General features: G+C 47.8%; 1 non-coding gene across 1 annotated transcript; it reads left to right on the top strand.

The window, feature by feature from the left end:
- Nucleotides 1-16,800: 16,800 nt before the first annotated feature.
- On the top strand, nt 16,801-16,873 carry TRNAK-CUU (transfer RNA lysine (anticodon CUU)). The gene has a single exon. It is a non-coding gene; the product is annotated as a tRNA-Lys (tRNA).
- Nucleotides 16,874-18,484: the final 1,611 nt, after the last annotated feature.

Raw genomic sequence — 18,484 nt, 5'->3', positions numbered from 1 at the left:
TGCCTCACTCATACACCGTGCCTCACTCACACACACGGCGACACTCACACACGGTGCCTCATCCACACACGGCATGCTGGGAAGCACTCCCTTTGGCACACTTGCCACTACACCACTCACACACGGGGTTGCTTCCACACATGGGGACGCACTCACACCTGGGGTCTAGTCCACACACGGGGTCTTACTCACACCTTGCACCATACACACCGGGACAACCACACCGGGGATTCGTGTCCCCACAAGGGTCTCCGGGGCCTCTATACCCCCCAAGCTCTCCGTGCACCCGTTCGCAGCACTCCTCCTCCCAACCTCGCAAAGCACGACCGAACTCACCTGGTCGTGACTCGCCTCAAGGGGGCATACTCCCTCCCCTCGTTCCTGGAGGAGGCCATCCAACTGCTCGCACCGGGTCTCTACCCAGTCCGCGAGCTCACCCCCATTGTCCTCCACTACCTCCGTGTGTGTGTGTGCGTCTCTAAACCCGTCATTATCATGCAGTCTCTCCTCTATTTTTTCTGTCTCCCGTGTCTCTATAGATTTTCTCTCCTGGTTCCTTTTTTCTGTCTCTTCCTGGTTCCTTTTTCCTTCCCATCTGGGTCGTTCTTTCTCTCTGAGCCCCATTAGCTGTTCGTTCTCCCTCCGTAGCTCCTCAATCTCCGTTGACTCCAATCTCGCTCTCCGTTTTAGTTGTTCAATTTCACACTCATATAGTTGTTGTTTTCTCTCCCACTGTTCCTCCTGCTCTTTGTTTTCCAATCTCATCGTTTCTTTCAATTGGCTCATTTCCTTCCTGTGTTTCATTAGCTGTTCTCTCACTACTCTTCCTCGTTTCCTCTCCTGTCCTTCCTTCTCCAGTTTCATGGTTTGTTTCATTTGGTTAATCTCCTTTTTGTGTTTCATTTGCTGCTGTCTCATTACTCTTCCTCGTTCCCTCTCCTGTCCTTCCTTCTCCAGTTTCATGGTTTTCTTGATTTGGTTCATCTCCATTTTGTGTTTCATTCGCTGCTGTCTCATTACTCTTCCGAGTTTCCTCTCCTGTCTTTCCTTATCCAGTTTCATGGTTTTCTTCATTTGGTTAATCTCCTTTTTGTGTTTCATTTGCTGTTGTCTCATTACTCTTCCTTGTTTCCTCTCCTGTCCTTCCTTCTCCAGTTTCGTTGTTTGCTTAATTTGGTTAATCTCCTTTTTGTGTTTCAATTGCTGCTGTCTCATTACTCTTCCTCGTTCCCTCTCCTGTCCTTCCTTCTCCAGTTTCATGGTTTTCTTGATTTGGTTCATCTCCATTTTGTGTTTCATTCGCTGCTGTCTCATTACTCTTCCTAGTTTCCTCTCCTGTCTTTCCTTATCCAGTTTCATGGTTTTCTTCATTTGGTTAATCTCCTTTTTGTGTTTCATTTGCTGTTGTCTCATTACTCTTCCTTGTTTCCTCTCCTGTCCTTCCTTCTCCAGTTTCGTTGTTTGCTTCATTTGGTTAATCTCCCTTTTGTGTTTCATTTGCTGCTGTCTCCTTACTCTTCCTTGTTTCCTCTCCTGTCCTTCCTTCTCCAGTTTCGTTGTTTGCTTCATTTGGTTAATCTCCCTTTTGTGTTTCATTTGCTGCTGTCTCATTACTCTTCCTTGTTTCCTCTCCTGTCCTTCCTTCTCCAGTTTCGTTGTTTGCTTAATTTGGTTAATCTCCTTTTTGTGTTTCATTTGCTGTTGTCTCATTACTCTTCCTCGTTTCCTCTCCTGTCCTTCCTTCTCCAGTTTCGTTGTTTGCTTCATTTGGTTAATCTCCCTTTTGTGTTTCATTTGCTGCTGTCTCATTACTCTTCCTTGTTTCCTCTCCTGTCCTTCCTTCTCCAGTTTCGTTGTTTGCTTAATTTGGTTAATCTCCTTTTTGTGTTTCATTTGCTGTTGTCTCATTACTCTTCCTTGTTTCCTCTCCTGTCCTTCCTTCTCCAGTTTCGTTGTTTGCTTCATTTGGTTAATCTCCCTTTTGTGTTTCATTTGCTGCTGTCTCATTACTCTTCCTCGTTCCCTCTCCTGTCCTTCCTTCTCCAGTTTCATGGTTTTCTTGATTTGGTTCATCTCCATTTTGTGTTTCATTCGCTGCTGTCTCATTACTCTTCCTAGCTTCCTCTCCTGTCTTTCCTTATCCAGTTTCATGGTTTTCTTCATTTGGTTAATCTCCTTTTTGTGTTTCATTTGCTGTTGTCTCATTACTCTTCCTTGTTTCCTCTCCTGTCCTTCCTTCTCCAGTTTCGTTGTTTGCTTCATTTGGTTAATCTCCCTTTTGTGTTTCATTTGCTGCCGTCTCATTACTCTTCCTTGTTTCCTCTCCTGTCCTTCCTTCTCCAGTTTCGTTGTTTGCTTAATTTGGTTAATCTCCTTTTTGTGTTTCATTTGCTGTTGTCTCATTACTCTTCCTTGTTTCCTCTCCTGTCCTTCCTTCTCCAGTTTCGTTGTTTGCTTAATTTGGTTAATCTCCTTTTTGTGTTTCATTTGCTGTTGTCTCATTACTCTTCCTTGTTTCCTCTCCTGTCCTTCCTTCTCCAGTTTCGTTGTTTGCTTCATTTGGTTAATCTCCCTTTTGTGTTTCATTTGCTGTTCTTTGTCTATCTCCTCGTACTCCAGCCTCAGCTTTTCTTTCAATTGGTCAACCTCAGATTCATGTTCTTTTTGTTTTCTATTCCATTGTTCCTCTCGTTCTTCCCTCTCCAATCTCGTTGTGTCCTTCAATCTCCTGATTTCTCCTTCCTGCTTCATTCCTTGCTCCTTTACTTTCTCCTCGTATTCAAACCTATTTTTTTCCTTTTGTCGTTCAGTTTCAAATTCATACTCTTTCAGTTTTCTATTCCACTGTCTTTCTTGTTCCTCCTTCTGCAATCTCGTCATTTCTTTCAACTGACTGATTTCTTTCTCCTGTCTCATTCGTTCTTCCTTCATTACTCTTTCTTGTTCCTCATTCTTTAGTCTGGCCTTCGCTTCCAGCTGTTCGATCTGTACAGTGTGGTTTCTTAAAGTTTCATTTTCCGTTCTCTTCCTTTCCTCTTTTAACACTCTCAGTTCGTTTTGTAGTTCCCTCTCTTTGTTTTGGTGTTTCTGTAACTCAGAAACTTTCTTTTCCAATTCCTTTCTCATCTCCGCACACTCAGACTTTGCTTTGGCTTCTAACTGTTCTTCCGGTTTGCGCTTGTGGTCTTCTACCCGTCTTCCCAGTTCCTCTGTCTCCGTTTTTCCCTCCAGTCCCAGCTTATCAACTCTCTTCGTCATGTGTTGAAGTCTTTTCTCACACTCCAGCGTTTCGACCTTCAATCCCTCCCCTCTGTCTCCTCCTGGCTTTCTTTTAATTTTTCTAATACCTTCTTTACCTCGTGTCTCGTCTTACACGTCTCCCGGAGTATTTTCTCGCCCGCCCCGACCGCGGGCCTGACAGCCGTTGCACTCCCCCAGCTCGTTCGTCCCAGCACGTGGCAGCGCCATTTTTCTCGCCCGTGGTCCGCGTTTCGCTCCTCGCCATTGCCATAATGCCTGCCTGCAGGCTCTATGCCCATGCTCTGCATCTCACCCGCATTTCTTTCATTTGGTTTTTCGCCGAGTGCGTTTCCATCCATTTTTTATTATTATTATTATTATTTTTTTTTTTAACAGTTCAACATAATTCACATTTATTTCGCGATGAACGGAAAGCACACATATACAATTACACCAAAAGCAAATGTAAAAGGAGAAGAAACACACAATATTACACAAAAAGCAAATATAAAAGAAGAAGACAATGCAGAGCTATCCGACTACCGAGAACACGGCAACACTTATACAATTTTACTTCACAGGACGGCGCCAACAACACATATACCCAAAGCAAAAGAAAAGGACCACCCTCAAGGATGAGGCGGGCCTGGGGCCGAGACCGCGTCGGGCCTACCCGTCTGATGATGAGACGCAAAGTGGCGGTGGCGCCCCAACTCCGCGGGCCTCGCGGACAGTGTCTGGTAGGGGGTGGGAAAGGGGCCCCTTGTCGCACTATCTCAGCGCGGGGGGGAAACAGGAGGGGGTTGCTGATGCTCGGGGAAAGGAGGATATCTCCCTGTCTCGGGTCCCGCGACGGCGTCTCCACCACGACCTCGTCGCGCCGCCGGCCTCTCCCTCCGCAGCTCCACGACTCCGACACGAGCACCCCCTCGACCGCCTTCGCCGCCGCCACCTCTCCACAGCTCCGTCCTCTTCACTCTGACTACTACCACTTCTTCCCAGCTCCACCGACAACTCCTAACTGCGAACTCCCAACCGACTCGACTGACGAACGCGGCCCCTTATATGCCCCGTGGCTTCGCCCCTTCACCTTTGACCCTTTACCTCCGACCCTTCACCTCTAACTGGCTCCCCATTGGACCGAGGAAAAGTGGGCGGAATGCTTTTGCACGATCCATGAATTTGCATATAGCGACCACACTCCAACGTACCTGGAGGCGGGGCCAAATCGCCCCAGCTCGCCGATAGGACGGAACAGAAGTGGGCGTGAGTCGTTTTTGATCCGTTTTCCTCGGAAAGTCTGTGATGTTTCTGAACACGCTGCTCGGTGCGCGCCCTGCACGAGTCCAGTATCGGTGCCCACAAGTGGTGCAAGAATGGTGGTGATGCGATGGTGGCGAGTTGTGACGGTAAAGGTCGTGGCTGTTGTTGTGAAGCGGCGTTGTGGTTGGTGGTTGTTGTTGTGAAGCGGCGTTGTGGTTGGTGGTTGTTGTGTGATGGCTGTTGAGACGTGGTTGGTGGTGGTAGTAATGGCGGCTGGTCCAAAATAAAGATAGTAAAAGAAAAACGGCTATCTAAAAGGGTCGCAGCCCGCATGAATGACATTTATTCCCTCTAAACAACGGGTTTGGGCCTAACTACACATATACTTAAAGAGATATCTCACCTAAGGGACCTGAATGGTGGTTTGTGAATTTCGTCAACCACAACACTACCCCCTCCCCTTTTTACAGACTCGTCCCGAGTCGTCAAATTTTCGTGTGCCATCATGTGTAGTTTTCCCCTAGTACATTTTACCTACGGATCCCTGAGTGCGACATTCATGGTATTCGTGTCCCCAAAATAAATAACCTGAGGGCTGAGTAACTACCTAAACAAACTCACTCACACGGACGACTTAAATAAAATTGCCGGCGCTAAGACATACATGCCGGGGCCCACTCATATTTACAGTACATCTTAACCTTAACTTACAAATTTTACACTAAACCATGGCCCAGGATCAATGAACTCTGCAAAAAAGAAAGCAGTTAGCAGGGAGCCAGGCTGCTCGCATGCAGTCTCTGGCTCAAACAATGCAGGTGACAGGGAACGTGGCCGGCTGCTCACACGCAGTCCAAGGCCTTCCCTTTTGAACTGAACGCAGTGAACCACAATGGTGCATGGGCTGCACAAACGTAGTCTCCGTGCCAGCTCAAGTGGCACACGCAATGAACACAACGAATGGATGGGTGAATGGTTTTAACTGAACGCAGTGAACCACAACGGTGCATGGGCTGCACAAACGTAGTCTCCGTGCCAGCTCAAGTGGCACACGCAATGAACACAACGAATGGATGGATGAATGGTTTGAACTGAACGCAAACACGGTGCACGGGCCGCCACTGCAGGCCCGTGTTGTAGCTGCCAACAGGGCAGTTCTTGCAGCTTGCAAACTGTTGCTTTCTGATCCTGGCGCACATGGAAATGAACAGGGGGGCAAAGCAAAAATTGAACGGGGCTGGTGAACAGGGGCAGTGGGCATGGCATGGCAAAGGCAGCAGGCAAACACAGCCTGCAGAAGAAGGCCGCAGCAGGCAAACACAGCCGGCAGATGAACTGGCCGGCACAGGCCTTGAAGTACCACAGCTGCAGATGATCCGGCCGGCACAGGCCTTGCAGCAACACAACAGCTGCCGATGAAGTGGGCCGGCCTTTGCCTTGCAGCAACGCAGCCAGCAGATGAAGCTGGCCAGCCTTTGCCATTCAGTGGAGGTTGGTGGAGGGAGTGCGGTGGTGCTGGCCACTCGGAAGGCGGGCTCGGACCTACCCTACGGTCTCCCTCCCAACCTATCGCCTTTGCCTGTCATTGTCTATACCCACTCCCTTAATTTGTCAAACCCCAATTTAGCCCCAACTTATTTTTTTATTTTTACTTCCCCACTATAAATCGTCCCCTAACCCCCTGTACTGTCCTTGTTCGGCTAACCTATCCTGTCACCTAGCCTACTCCCAACCCCTACGTTCCCTTCCCGGAGGGGAACAAGGGAGAGCTGGCGTCCTGTGCCGAGGCCCAACTCAAGCCTCAGAATGGCCTCCCCAGAGTTCAGCGATCTATAACACAAAGTGGGTCCAGCGGCCCACAACGAGAGCGAGGGGATGGATGGTGCGGAGGGGTACACTTCCTAATCTACCCTATCCATTTAACTGTTAAACTACCCCGGGGCTTTCAACAAGCGCCTCTCGCTTAAACTATTGGTTCTAACAACCCAGATTCCCGTCGCCTGTGTTGGTGTCCTCACAATTTCGGGCCTCGCCCCCCAATTTTCTCTCCGTGCCCTCACACGGTCTCATGGCTGGGACACGTGGCTCCCTTTGGCAGGCACGACCCTCTGCCGAATCTCCTGCTATGGCACCCCCGGGCACTACACTGCCTCCGAGCCTACCAGCTCCCTAACACCGGGAGTGCCCCCATGGCACCTCCCCTGAAACGCACACGTGGCAGGCTGGCTTCCCAGGCCCCTTTCCGAGGGTCACCCGTGCCCACAACACTGCCCACGCGGCTAATGGCGCCCGGGCCCCCGCACCAACCAGGCGCACCCGTGCCCACTACGCTATCCCGGCCCCCATGGGCCCTTGGCCTACCACGGCCGACTAGCCTGGTGCCCGGGGTACCCACTCAGCGATACTCACTTTTCGCAGCCACGCTCCCAGCCCGTCAACAGGGCTCCTGCACCCCTCCAAACGGGTTTCGAGCCTACACTCCCACCAACAACAAAACGACCTCCATTTTTCAATTTGACTAACCCAGCTAACTTACTTTACTCTGACCCCGGGGTCCCTTGGGCGGGAGTCACTCCTCCCCAATCACTCACCGCACCATGCATTCCCCACTCACTCCACATACACAGACCCGCTGGCCTCACTCACTCAACATGTACTCACCTCACAACTCACCAACTCTTCAACACACACACCGCTGAACTCTGCCATCCTCCTAACTACATCCCCTAACTAACTCGTGCTCCCACGTCGTCCCTTAAACTATAGCACGTTCCTTTTAACACTACGTAGCTAAACTACGTCCCCTCTACACATTCACAAGTCTGTCACTGTCTTCTAAATCAAAAAATCATTTTATTTCCCAACCTAAATCTGGCAACAATCCCTCTAACTAATCCATTCCACGGGCCCCATGAGGACTTACCCCTGCCCCATGGAGTCGGTCTAACTAAGCTAACCCTTCCCCCTAACTAGTTTCCATCCTGTGCCCAGGTCAAGGGGGTCTTCCACCCCTTGCCCAGGAATCCTGTGCACCCGAAAGTGAGGCTTGCTGTTCTTTTTTTTTTTTTTTTTCTAATTGCGCAGCACCAGCGCGGTAACTCACAGCTCGCGCACTTTGCACCTGCCCGTGACGTCATGCAGCGGCACGTGTACCTCGTCCCTCCTTGGACGGTACCATCCGGCAGGGATACCCCTCCTGCCGGATTCCAACCCCGCGTGCAGCCATGACGTCACCGTGCGCATAAAAAAAACACAAGCCCCACGTCTCGAGGGGTTCCCCATGCGAACACATGTGCTTTGCCCGTTGGAGCTTAACACACATGATCGCGTGGAAAACCCGTCCGGTCCAAATCCGAAATCCTGCCTAAACTTTGTCCGTCCGCGGGATCGGCAAATCCACCGCTGGCGTTTCCGGACCGGGACTTCACTCGCAAGCGAGCACGTGGGGGCCTCGTGCGTTGCACAGCACGGACCTCGTGCTCACTGCTGGGTGAACCCGGCACGGTCCCCGAAACAACTACAGCCGCTACCCGGCTTTCTTTCCTCACATGTCGCCGTCGTCGCCATTCGACACACGAACTCCCGCGTGTTACGACGCTCACACTCCATTCCATTACATTCACCCCGGGAGACGCGGCTGCATGTTCACACATGCCCACCGACATCTCCCTTACATACCGCTCTCTCACACACACGGTCTCCCTTGCACTCGGCCGTTCACTCACGCATGCCATCTCCCTCGCACACGTGGCTCCACTCACTCGCGGCCTTTCACTCACTCGTGCCATTTCCCTCACACAAACCACACCACTCACACACGCGGGGGCACTCACCCGCGGTGCCTCACTCATACACCGTGCCTCACTCACACACACGGCGACACTCACACACGGTGCCTCATCCACACACGGCATGCTGGGAAGCACTCCCTTTGGCACACTTGCCACTACACCACTCACACCTGGGGTCTAGTCCACACACGGGGTCTTACTCACACCTTGCACCATACACACCGGGACAACCACACCGGGGATTCGTGTCCCCACAAGGGTCTCCGGGGCCTCTATACCCCCCAAGCTCTCCGTGCACCCGTTCGCAGCACTCCTCCTCCCAACCTCGCAAAGCACGACCGAACTCACCTGGTCGTGACTCGCCTCAAGGGGGCATACTCCCTCCCCTCGTTCCTGGAGGAGGCCATCCAACTGCTCGCACCGGGTCTCTACCCAGTCCGCGAGCTCACCCCCATTGTCCTCCACTACCTCCGTGTGTGTGTGTGCGTCTCTAAACCCGTCATTATCATGCAGTCTCTCCTCTATTTTTTCTGTCTCCCGTGTCTCTATAGATTTTCTCTCCTGGTTCCTTTTTTCTGTCTCTTCCTGGTTCCTTTTTCCTTCCCATCTGGGTCGTTCTTTCTCTCTGAGCCCCATTAGCTGTTCGTTCTCCCTCCGTAGCTCCTCAATCTCCGTTGACTCCAATCTCGCTCTCCGTTTTAGTTGTTCAATTTCACACTCATATAGTTGTTGTTTTCTCTCCCACTGTTCCTCCTGCTCTTTGTTTTCCAATCTCATCGTTTCTTTCAATTGGCTCATTTCCTTCCTGTGTTTCATTCGCTGTTCTCTCACTACTCTTCCTCGTTTCCTCTCCTGTCCTTCCTTCTCCAGTTTCATGGTTTGTTTCATTTGGTTAATCTCCTTTTTGTGTTTCATTTGCTGCTGTCTCATTACTCTTCCTCGTTCCCTCTCCTGTCCTTCCTTCTCCAGTTTCATGGTTTTCTTGATTTGGTTCATCTCCATTTTGTGTTTCATTCGCTGCTGTCTCATTACTCTTCCGAGTTTCCTCTCCTGTCTTTCCTTATCCAGTTTCATGGTTTTCTTCATTTGGTTAATCTCCTTTTTGTGTTTCATTTGCTGTTGTCTCATTACTCTTCCTTGTTTCCTCTCCTGTCCTTCCTTCTCCAGTTTCGTTGTTTGCTTAATTTGGTTAATCTCCTTTTTGTGTTTCAATTGCTGCTGTCTCATTACTCTTCCTCGTTCCCTCTCCTGTCCTTCCTTCTCCAGTTTCATGGTTTTCTTGATTTGGTTCATCTCCATTTTGTGTTTCATTCGCTGCTGTCTCATTACTCTTCCTAGTTTCCTCTCCTGTCTTTCCTTATCCAGTTTCATGGTTTTCTTCATTTGGTTAATCTCCTTTTTGTGTTTCATTTGCTGTTGTCTCATTACTCTTCCTTGTTTCCTCTCCTGTCCTTCCTTCTCCAGTTTCGTTGTTTGCTTCATTTGGTTAATCTCCCTTTTGTGTTTCATTTGCTGCTGTCTCCTTACTCTTCCTTGTTTCCTCTCCTGTCCTTCCTTCTCCAGTTTCGTTGTTTGCTTCATTTGGTTAATCTCCCTTTTGTGTTTCATTTGCTGCTGTCTCATTACTCTTCCTTGTTTCCTCTCCTGTCCTTCCTTCTCCAGTTTCGTTGTTTGCTTAATTTGGTTAATCTCCTTTTTGTGTTTCATTTGCTGTTGTCTCATTACTCTTCCTCGTTTCCTCTCCTGTCCTTCCTTCTCCAGTTTCGTTGTTTGCTTCATTTGGTTAATCTCCCTTTTGTGTTTCATTTGCTGCTGTCTCATTACTCTTCCTTGTTTCCTCTCCTGTCCTTCCTTCTCCAGTTTCGTTGTTTGCTTAATTTGGTTAATCTCCTTTTTGTGTTTCATTTGCTGTTGTCTCATTACTCTTCCTTGTTTCCTCTCCTGTCCTTCCTTCTCCAGTTTCGTTGTTTGCTTCATTTGGTTAATCTCCCTTTTGTGTTTCATTTGCTGCTGTCTCATTACTCTTCCTCGTTCCCTCTCCTGTCCTTCCTTCTCCAGTTTCATGGTTTTCTTGATTTGGTTCATCTCCATTTTGTGTTTCATTCGCTGCTGTCTCATTACTCTTCCTAGCTTCCTCTCCTGTCTTTCCTTATCCAGTTTCATGGTTTTCTTCATTTGGTTAATCTCCTTTTTGTGTTTCATTTGCTGTTGTCTCATTACTCTTCCTTGTTTCCTCTCCTGTCCTTCCTTCTCCAGTTTCGTTGTTTGCTTCATTTGGTTAATCTCCCTTTTGTGTTTCATTTGCTGCCGTCTCATTACTCTTCCTTGTTTCCTCTCCTGTCCTTCCTTCTCCAGTTTCGTTGTTTGCTTAATTTGGTTAATCTCCTTTTTGTGTTTCATTTGCTGTTGTCTCATTACTCTTCCTTGTTTCCTCTCCTGTCCTTCCTTCTCCAGTTTCGTTGTTTGCTTAATTTGGTTAATCTCCTTTTTGTGTTTCATTTGCTGTTGTCTCATTACTCTTCCTTGTTTCCTCTCCTGTCCTTCCTTCTCCAGTTTCGTTGTTTGCTTCATTTGGTTAATCTCCCTTTTGTGTTTCATTTGCTGTTCTTTGTCTATCTCCTCGTACTCCAGCCTCAGCTTTTCTTTCAATTGGTCAACCTCAGATTCATGTTCTTTTTGTTTTCTATTCCATTGTTCCTCTCGTTCTTCCCTCTCCAATCTCGTTGTGTCCTTCAATCTCCTGATTTCTCCTTCCTGCTTCATTCCTTGCTCCTTTACTTTCTCCTCGTATTCAAACCTATTTTTTCCTTTTGTCGTTCAGTTTCAAATTCATACTCTTTCAGTTTTCTATTCCACTGTCTTTCTTGTTCCTCCTTCTGCAATCTCGTCATTTCTTTCAACTGACTGATTTCTTTCTCCTGTCTCATTCGTTCTTCCTTCATTACTCTTTCTTGTTCCTCATTCTTTAGTCTGGCCTTCGCTTCCAGCTGTTCGATCTGTACAGTGTGGTTTCTTAAAGTTTCATTTTCCGTTCTCTTCCTTTCCTCTTTTAACACTCTCAGTTCGTTTTGTAGTTCCCTCTCTTTGTTTTGGTGTTTCTGTAACTCAGAAACTTTCTTTTCCAATTCCTTTCTCATCTCCGCACACTCAGACTTTGCTTTGGCTTCTAACTGTTCTTCCGGTTTGCGCTTGTGGTCTTCTACCCGTCTTCCCAGTTCCTCTGTCTCCGTTTTTCCCTCCAGTCCCAGCTTATCAACTCTCTTCGTCATGTCTTGAAGTCTTTTCTCACACTCCACCGTTTCGACCTTCAATCCCTCCTCTGTCTCCTCCTGGCTTTCTTTTAATTTTTCTAATACCTTCTTTACCTCGTGTCTCGTCTTACACGTCTCCCGAATTATTTTCTCGCCCGCCCCGACCGCGGGCCTGACAGCCGTTGCACTCCCCCCCCAGCTCGTTCGTCCCAGCACGTGGCAGCGCCATTTTCTCGCCCGTGGTCCGCGTTTCGCTCCTCGCCATTGCCATAATGCCTGCCTGCAGGCCTATGCCCATGCTCTGCATCTCACCCCGCATTTCTTTCATTTGGTTTTTCGCTTCGAGTGCGTTTCCATCCATTTTTTTATTATTATTATTATTATTATTTTTTTTTTAACAGTTCAACATAATTCACATTTATTTCGCGATGAACGGAAAGCACACATATACAATTACACCAAAAGCAAATGTAAAAGGAGAAGAAACACACAATATTACACAAAAAGCAAATATAAAAGAAGAAGACAATGCAGAGCTATCCGACTACCGAGAACACGGCAACACTTATACAATTTTACTTCACAGACGGCGCCAACAACACATATACCCAAAGCAAAAGAAAAGGACCACCCTCAAGGATGAGGCGGGCCTGGGGCCGAGACCGCGTCGGGCCTACCCGTCTGATGATGAGACGCAAAGTGGCGGTGGCGCCCCAACTCCGCGGGCCTCGCGGACAGTGTCTGGTAGGGGGTGGGAAAGGGGCCCCCTTGTCGCACTATCTCAGCGCGGGGGGGAAACAGGAGGGGGTTGTTGATGCTCGGGGGAAAGGAGGATATCTCCCTGTCTCGGGTCCCGCGACGAGCGTCTCCACCACGACCTCGGTCGCGCCGCCGGCCTCTCCCTCCGCAGCTCCACGACTCCGACACGAGCACCCCCTCGACCGCCTTCGCCGCCGCCACCTCTCCACAGCTCCGTCCTCTTCACTCTGACTACTACCACTTCTTCCCAGCTCCACCGACAACTCCTAACTGCGAACTCCCAACCGACTCGACTGACGAACGCGGCCCCTTATATGCCCCGTGGCTTCGCCCCTTCACCTTTGACCCTTTACCTCCGACCCTTCACCTCTAACTGGCTCCCCATTGGACCGAGGAAAAGTGGGCGTGAATGCTTTTTGATCCATGAATTTGCATATAGCGACCACACTCCAACGTACCTGGAGGCGGGGCCAAATCGCCCCAGCTCGCCGATAGGACGGAACAGAAGTGGGCGTGAGTCGTTTTTGATCCGTTTTCCTCGGAAAGTCTGTGATGTTTCTGAACACGCTGCTCGGTGCGCGCCCTGCACGAGTCCAGTATCGGTGCCCACAAGTGGTGCAAGAATGGTGGTGATGCGATGGTGGCGAGTTGTGACGGTAAAGGTCGTGGCTGTTGTTGTGAAGCGGCGTTGTGGTTGGTGGTTGTTGTTGTGAAGCGGCGTTGTGGTTGGTGGTTGTTGTGTGATGGCTGTTGAGACGTGGTTGGTGGTGGTAGTAATGGCGGCTGGTCCAAAATAAAGATAGTAAAAGAAAAACGGCTATCTAAAAGGGTCGCAGCCCGCATGAATGACATTTATTCCCTCTAAACAACGGGTTTGGGCCTAACTACACATATACTTAAAGAGATATCTCACCTAAGGGACCTGAATGGTGGTTTGTGAATTTCGTCAACCACAACAATATGTAACGAGGAAGAAAGTAAATACCTATGGATTTTTTTTTTAATGTCGTGAACAAACTTTGGTACATCATGGGTGATAAAGGTGGTGGTCAAGTTTCATCGAAATTGTGTGTGTAATTTCAGAGAAGAAAGCAAATACATATTTTGGGGGGCAACCCCCCATTCCACCCCTTTAGACCCAGATTGTTATAATGTCATGAACAAACTTCGGTACATACACGGTGATGAACGTTGTGGTAAAGTTTCATCGATATCCGATGTGTAGTTTCAGAGAAGTTGCAAGCGGACGGATGGACAGACGGACGGACGTGCCAACCCATAAAAGGTCACCCGGAACTGCGTTTCAGGTGAGCTAAAAATAGCACCAAATGGTGCATCCCCAAGCTGTGTTGGGGATGTACACACGGGGATGCACATACCGCACAACAGCACCAAGCGGTGCGTACATCTCCACACTACAGCATCATCACATCCCGCATTAGTGTGTGAACCACCTTTTGTGGTGGAGAACAAACTGTGTATCTTCGATGTTTTGGTGAGTTCAGCTTCCACTCGAATCTGCTCGTCTCGTTTCTCTCTCGCTTTGTGTCCCCCCCCCCCCAAAAAAAATTGGTGTCCCAAACCGATTACAAACTCAGTCAGCTCCAACATTGCCAGTTCGGATGGCCACTTCCAAACGAAGATTTTTGTTCCACAGCCCTCCGACAAGGTCGGAGATGGGGGAAATTAAATGAGCTTTGTCCCCCACCCCAAAGTAAGTGGGGATATAGCAATGACCCAATGATATGAGACTGCCAGGAGCCCCAGGGCCCAGACGATGTCACACCTGTTTGCAACGCTGCCGTATCCTCAAACAAAACACTTAATGTCAGGTTTTAATATTGTTGTGGGCTGGCGGGGTCGGGTGAGAAGAACACTAGGTGGGGGAAGTTACGTCGATTCCCACCAGACTCCCCAGATTTGTAGGCCGTCGCTCACGGATAATTCTGTGACGCGGCGGGTCGCTTAACCGACCGTGGACGCCAATAACTCAACAGCGTGACCTAGGGTCCTCCCGCCTATGGAATCGGGTTACCTAATAACCACGCGATTTAACCACCGGGGAACCACGCCCTCGGTACTCCTTGTCCGAACTGGATCACTCTATCGGATCGGATCACCTTTCCGGATCGGATGCAGCCGAGCGACACTGCCAAGGACGTACCGGCTAAAGTAGGAACGGACCGTTGGGAATAAAGACCCGGCTTAACCTGGATTCAAACCATGCTGGACCAATGAGGGGGAAAAAGGCGAGCTGGGAACATTTCCACAACAATTATTTATTTACACCAAGTGAGGAAAAGCATGTGGCACTACAAAGGTTTATTGGGTATGTAACACAGGGAAAGAGGAGAGGGGTGTGGGGTGTGGGGGTGCGACAATTATACAAGCAACTTACGAAAGCAGACACAATGCAGACTTGACGGGAGATTATTCACAGTAACAACATTAAAAGATCTTCTACAGGCTTACTTAACAGACAGGTGCCAGCACATTCAGACACACACAGAAAAAGAAGAAACCCCAATGAAAAAAAGGATTTTTGCAGCCAGGGAGGGAGGGGGTTGAGGTTATAGTTTTTGGTACCTGGGTGTTTCGGGGGGGGGGATGCTCCGTGGTGCGGCACCCGATAATAGCCGCGTTGTTCTGGCCACAGCTGCACGTGTGGAGATCGTGTTCCGAACAGGAGGAGCTTGAGTGGAGAAGGGAGGTGTCCAGATGACTAGGGTGGAGCAGTAGACGGGACCAGATAGGTGGAGTCAAGAGGCAGAAGGTGGTTCGACGTCGTGTGGCCGGAGATGAAGAACAGGAGGAACAGCGTGAAACACACACACTCTCATACACGGAGGTCGGAGGAGGGGCCATGCCGAATCCGACGTCATCGCCCGAGTCGACGTTCCGACCCCTCACTGTCCACTACACTCACGTGGTCCTCCATCCTGGGCCGGGTTTCGGCCAGACGCCGGTATATCCCGCCCACCTGGGTGCAAAAGCGTACGTGACACGCCACACATGGCAGGCCTCGGGTGTGGAAGCTCAAAGTGCCAGTCTACTCCATTGTGCACGTTGCAAATTTGCCTCAGGAGTGATCGTTGGGGAGGGTACCGTGGGTCGTCACGCTGTGGTAAGCGAGACGAGGGGCAAGCGAGGCAGATTTACCTCAGGAGTGATCGTTGGGGAGGGTACCGTGGGTCGTCACGCTGTGGTAAGTGAGACGAGGGGCAAGCGAGGCAGATTTACCTCAGGAGTGAAAAGAGAAAGAGTGGGAAGTGGGAGGGAAAATTATTTAATAAACCAAACTAATATCCCATCGCAACGCTCTCCCTTGTCCTCCCACTAGACAAAAGGAAGGGGTCTATCTGCACGTATATTAATGGCATAACTGTCTCGGGACAACCATCTGTGGTCTGCATGTGCTTCCGAGAACCACAACAATATGTTAACACATACACTGTATAAGGGGTGCAGTGGGGGCCAAACTGGGGGTTAGGGGGAGTCATGTCGAGCTTGGAGTCGAGTGTGCGAACCTCCGGGTCGACGCTGTGCTCATCGTGTGAGGTGGAAACACGTGGTGTGACGTCATGAAAAGATGACGTGAGCGTTGGAATGGAAAAAATGCAGAAGATAATTCGTGACCTTTTTGCAGTGAACTTCAGGATAAAAAGATCGTCCGATATCCGACGTGTCCGTTGCAACATTTTTTATTTATTTTAGAGGCTGACCTGGGGTCACACAGCATGTTGTGACAGAGGACGGAGGTTGTTAGCCTGAATTATTTGGGGAGCTCTTTGGCTTCAAAGCAAACGGATTTTTTTTCTCCAAGTAACTATATGTAAGCAACAATTGTTTTTGAAATAATAATAAAAAAACTATTCTTTTTGTACTCCGCTTTTTCTTTTTTTTTTGTCATGAGATTGCTGGTTTGGTTTCGTGTGATATATTATGGCCATGATGGTATGCATCGCAGCAGACATCGGGACGGGTTATACCGGCTGTTCCCAATTTCCGTTTATACATTTTGTTTTCCTGATTATTGTTACGGGAATTAATTAATTGTTATTCTGTTATTTTACTTGTTAAAATAGAATACATGTTTGTAATGTAACAGAGAAAATGTTAATGGGGTACAATGAAACTTTCAAACTCGGATTTCAATTTCCCCCTCTTTCCTTTTTCCCACTGGTTCACAATGATGACGTATACAAACACAAAACCTGAAAATTACAAATTTTTATTACCTTTAAAGTCGAGTCGATTGGATAGCTCGGCGATAGCATGTTTGTCACTGAGATTTTTGTTCTCGATTCGATGCATGAGGGAATAATCCTCAGGTTTGAAATGACCACCACACAAAGCACGGGGTTCATTGTCGATTTAAAAAAAAAAAAAAACAAGAAGTAAACTGTCATATCTCTTATTTATTTCATTCATTTTTCTGCTTTTATAACGGTCACTCTTATCTTCAGAATGATATTTAACAGATAGGGGAGGTATGTGCCCGGCTAGCTCAGTCGGTAGAGCATGGGACTCTTAATCCCAGGGTCGTGGGTTCGAGCCCCACGTTGGGCGCGCACATTTTTGGGGACATCACAAGTAACAGCAAATAACTTATTTTGTTCTCGTTGATTAAAATTCTTCGAGATAGATATTTTAATTTAGTCCCTGAGTTTAATTATTATCTTTCACCGGTGGAGCATATACAATGACGTCACCACACTTACGATCCGCAGTGTTTTGCTGTGGTCCGTTCTCGCAAACAAAGCCAACCAACACGTGGACCGTGTCATTGTTCTTACATTTGTTAAAACGGAGAATCTTTGCGCTGTATTATGTCGTGTCAATCGTACCGATTGGGGGGATCGGTTGACAGTTGTCCTCTGATCGAATAATACTGGTGCCACAAAAATGTCTTCAGTCATTGAACATATCATGCAGAAGAACTTCCTCATTGTTCACAGTTTTAAAGATATTTTTATAGGGGGAGAATTTATGTGTTCATATTTAATTACACTTTTTAATTCCACTTTGTATGTTCATGCTACTTTTAAAACCAGCTCAAATGAGCTAAGATCCTCGTCCTCTTAATGATGACGTCATAAAAACGAATATGACGTCATTGTGATGTATCAGGTTTGCGATAAATTATCTGTGCTAATGCCCGGTTTGATTCCCGCAAACAAAATACAAACAGCTTGCCAAGTTTCGGAGATAATGGTATAGGCGATTCCCATTAGCGGCGATATTATGACGTCAATTTTTTTTTCTCAGAAGAATTTCCAAAATCGGAGATGGTTACTGTCTGCGTGTGGGCTTTCTGCATATACATGGCAAGTTTCACGAAGATCCGATGAAAACTCTGGGTTGTGAAACAAAAAAATGTCAAAAAATAGGAATGACGTCATAAAAATTTCTATGACGTCATAGTGATGTATCATATGTGAGGTATTTCATCTCTGCTGATACCCTGTTCGATTCCCGCAAACAGAAATTAAAAAGCTTTCCTCGTTCGAGATAATTTTTTAGGCGATTTCCATTATCGGAGATATTTTGACGTCATAACTTTTTTTCTCGGAGGAATTTTCAAAATCGGAGATGGTTAGTGTGGGGGAAAAATTTATATTAATGTATTTTAAATTGTAACAAATGGAGTTTCAGAAATGTAACTTTTATGCTGCAAATTGAATTGGCTGTCATTTCTGGCCAAAAGACTTTTGCCCTAAATGATAAGAAATGTGTTGTTCTGGAGCAGAGTGACCGAGCTGATAAATGAACCTTTGCTTAGAAAATGTACAAAGTCGCTTTTTGTCTAAAGGACACGTCTACAGTCTGGGTGAATATCCCCCAACCTCTCTCTCATGGAAGTATAAAATGTTTTGAAAGGCACATTTTCTGAGTACGAGCACGTGAGGAAGTATAGTTTCTCAGTGGCTCGTACTCCTTGGAACTGACCAAGTACCAAGTTAGAATAAAACTCTCTGATGTAATGTAGAAGTGAATTGAATCGGGTTGGTCTAACTGTTAACTAAAGTAAGAATAAATGAAATAGAACCAAATAATATTGCAATCAATGGGGATTCTTAAGTTCATTGTACAAGGGTGAGAAGTGTATGGTGTATAATTAGGAAATAAATTGTTTCACAAGGAAGGACTTGTGTGGACATCAGTTTTATCAGTGTCGAT

This window comes from Eptatretus burgeri, chromosome 7, assembly GCF_056783735.1.
Source record: "Eptatretus burgeri isolate ZD-2024b chromosome 7, Ebu_testis_v1, whole genome shotgun sequence".
NCBI lineage: Eukaryota > Metazoa > Chordata > Myxini > Myxiniformes > Myxinidae > Eptatretus > Eptatretus burgeri.
This window is presented reverse-complemented; position numbering and strand designations above follow the sequence as displayed.